We start from the raw sequence: 3,888 nt of genomic DNA, 5'->3' as shown, positions 1-3,888 counted from the left end.
CGTGGTCGAGCTTTAAGTCTTAACTTCATACCTTACAACTCAGGCAAGTACTCCTTCTTTGACTGATCCATCTTGAACCCCTTCAAGATCATGTCAAGGTATGTGCTCATTTGAAAGTACCATTAAGCGTTTTGATCCATCCTTATAGATCTTGATGCTCAATGTTCAAGTAGCTTAATCCAGGCTTTCCATTGAAAAACACTTTCCAAATAACCCTATATGCTTTCCAGAAATTCTACATCATTTCTGATCCATAATATGTCAACAACATATACTCCTCAGAAATTCTATAGTGCTCCCACTCACTTCTTTGGAAATACAAGTTTCTCATAAACTTTGTATAAACCCAAAATCTTTGATCATCTCATCAAAGCGTACATTCCAACTCCGAGATGCTTACTCCAGTCCTTAGAAGGATTGCTGGAGCTTTGCATACTTATTAGCATCTTTCAGGATTGACAAAACCTTCCGGTTGTATCACATACAACCTTTCCTCAAGAAAATCGTCGAGGAAACAATGTTTTGACATCCTATCTGCAAGATTTCATAAATAATGCAGTAATCGCTAATATAATTCCAACAGACTCTTAGCATCGCTACGAGTGAGAAAGTCTCATCGTAGTCAACTCCTTGAACTTGTCGGAAAACATCTTAACGACAAGTCGAGCCTTCTTAATGGTGATATACCCAACTGTTTTGGGTCTGAGACAGGAGGTATACCCAACTGTTTTGGGTGTCCTATGAAGATGCATTTATCCGCTTTGGGTTCGAGCTTATCAGCCTGAAACTTTTCACATAAGCGTCGCAGCCCCAAACTTTTAAGAAATGACAGCTTAGGTTTCTCTAAACCATAGTTCATACGGTGTCATCTCATCGGAATTACGTGGTGCCCCTTTTAAAGTGAATGTGGTTGTCTCTAATGCCTAACCAATAAACTATCGTGGTAATTCGATAAGAGACATCATGGTATGCATCATATCCAATAGGGTGCAGTTATGATGTTCGGACACACCATCACACTATGGTGTTCCAGGCTGTATTAGTTGTGAAACAATTTCCACAATGTCTTAATTCTGTGCCAAACTCGTAATTCAGATATTCATCTCTATGATCATATCATAGATATTTTATCCTCTTGTCACGACGATCTTTCAACTTCACCCTGAAATTACTTGAACCTTTCAATAATTCAGACTCGTGATTTATCAAGTAAATGTACTCAACATCTACTCAAATCATCTGTGAAGTAAGAACATAACGATATCCACTACACACCTCAGCACTCATTGGACTGCACACATCAAAATGTATTTCTTCCAACAAGTTGCTTTCTAGTTCCATTTTACTGAAAACGAGGCTTTCAGTCATCTTGCCCATGTGGTATGATTTGCATGTCTCAAGTGATTCAAAATCAAGTGAGTCCAAACGGTCCATTTGCATAGAGTTTCTTCATGCATATACACCAATAGACACGGTTCGCATGTCTCAAACTTTTCAAAAATGAGTGAGTCCAAAGATCCATCAACATGGAGCCTCTTCATGCGTTTTATACTGATATGACTTAAGTGGCAGTGCCACAAGTAGGTGGTACTATCATTACTATCTTATATCTTTTGGCATGAACATGTGTATCACTATGATCGAGATTCAATGAACCATTCATTTTAGGTGCAAGACCATTGAAGGTATTATTCAAATAAACAGAGTAACCGTTATTCTCCTTAAATGAATAACCGTATTGCGATAGACATAATCCAATCATGTCTATGCTCAACGCAAACACCAATCTCGATGGTAGAGGGAGCGTGCGATGCTTGATCATATCAACATTGGAAACACTTCCAACACATATCGTCAGCTCACCTTTAGCTAGTCTCCGTTTATTCCGTAGCTTTTATTTCGAGTTACTAACACTTAGCAACCGAACCGGTATCTAATACCCTGGTGCTACTAGGAGTACTAGTAAAGTACACATCAACACAATGTATATCCAATATACTTCTATCGACCTTGCCAGCCTTCTCATCGACCAAGTATCTAGGGTAATTCTGCTCCAGTGGCTGTTCCCCTTATTACAGAAGCACTTAGTCTCGGGTTTGGGTTCAACCTTGGGTTTCTTCACTAGAGCAGCAGCTGATTTGCCGTTTCATGAAGTATCCCTTCTTGCCCTTGCCCTTCTTGAAACTAGTGGTTTCACCAACCATCAACAATTGATGCTCCTTCTTGATTTCTACTTTTGTGGTGTCAAACATCGCGAATATCTCAAGGATCATCATATATGTCCCTGATATATTATAGTTCATCACGAAGCTCTAGCAGCTTGGTGGTAATGACTTCGGAGAACTATCATTATTTCATTTGGAAGATTAACTCCCACTTGATTCAAGCGATTGTTGTACTCAGACAATCTGAGCACAAGCTCAACAATTGAGCTTTTCTCCCTTAGTTTGCAGGCTAAGAAAATCGTCGGAGGTCTTATACCTCTTGACGTGGGCACGAGCCTGAAATCCCAATTTCAGCCCTCGAAACATCTCATATGTTTCGCGACGTTTTAACACGTCTTCGGTGCCTCAACTCTAAGCCGTTTAACTGAACTATCACGTAGTTATCAAAATGTGTATGTCAGATGTTCGCAACATCCACAGACGACGTTCGAGGTTCAACACACTGAGCGGTGCATTAAGGACATAAGCCTTTTACTGTCTGCATAATTGCTACTATCAACTTTCAACTAATTTTTTTTTCTCTAGGAACATATCTAAACAGTAGAACTGAAGCGCGAGCTACGACATAATTTGCGAAGACCTTTTGACTATGTTCAGGATAATTAAGTTCATGAACTCCCACTCAGATAGACATCCCTCTAGTCATCTAAGTGATTACATGATCCGAGTCAACTAGGCCGTGTCCGATCATCACGTGAGACGGACTAGTCATCATCGGTGAACATCTTCATGTTGATCGTATCTACCATACGACTCATGCTTGACCTTTCGGTCTCTTGTGTTCCGAGGCCATGTCTGTACATGCTAGGCTCGTCAAGTCAACCTAAGTGTTTCGCGTGTGTAAATCTGGCTTACACTCGTTGTATGTGAACGTAAGAATCTATCATACCCGATCATCACGTGGTGCTTCGAAATGACGAACTTTCGCAACGGTGCACAGTTAGAGGAAACACTTTCTTGAAATTTTAATGAGGGATCATCTTATTTACTACCGTCGTTCTAAGCAAATAAGATGTATAAACATGATAAACATCACATGCAATCAAATAGTGACATGATATGGCCATCATCACTTTGCTCCTTTTGATCTCCATCTTCGGGGCTCCATGATCATCATCGTCACCGGCATGACACCATGATCTCCATCATCATGATCTCCATCATCGTGTCTTCATGAAGTTGTCTCGCCAACTATTATTTCTACTACTACAGCTAACGGTTAGCAATAAAGTAAAGTAATTACATGGCGTTGTTCAATGACACGCAGGTCATATAATAAATAAAGACAACTCCTATGGCTCCTGCCGGTTGTCATACTCATCGACATGCAAGTCGTGATTCCTATTACAAGAACATGATCAATCTCATACATCACATATCATTCATCGCATTCTTCTTGGCCATATCACATCACATAGCATACCCTGCAAAAACAAGTTAGACGTCCTCTAATTGTTGTTTGCATGTTTTACGTGGCTGCTATGGGTTTCTAGCAAGAATGTTTCTTACCTACGCAAAAACCACAACGTGATATGCCAATTGCTATTTACCCTTCATAAGGACCCTTTTCATCGAATCCGATCCGACTAAAGTGGGAGAGACAGACACCCGCTAGCCACCTTATGCAACTAGTGCATGTCAGTCAGTGGAACCAGTCTCACGT

The sequence above is a fragment of the Triticum urartu genome, chromosome 3 (genome assembly GCF_003073215.2).
Source record: "Triticum urartu cultivar G1812 chromosome 3, Tu2.1, whole genome shotgun sequence".
In the NCBI taxonomy this organism is placed as follows: Eukaryota; Viridiplantae; Streptophyta; class Magnoliopsida; order Poales; family Poaceae; genus Triticum; species Triticum urartu.
Note: the sequence above shows the minus strand (reverse complement) of the source record.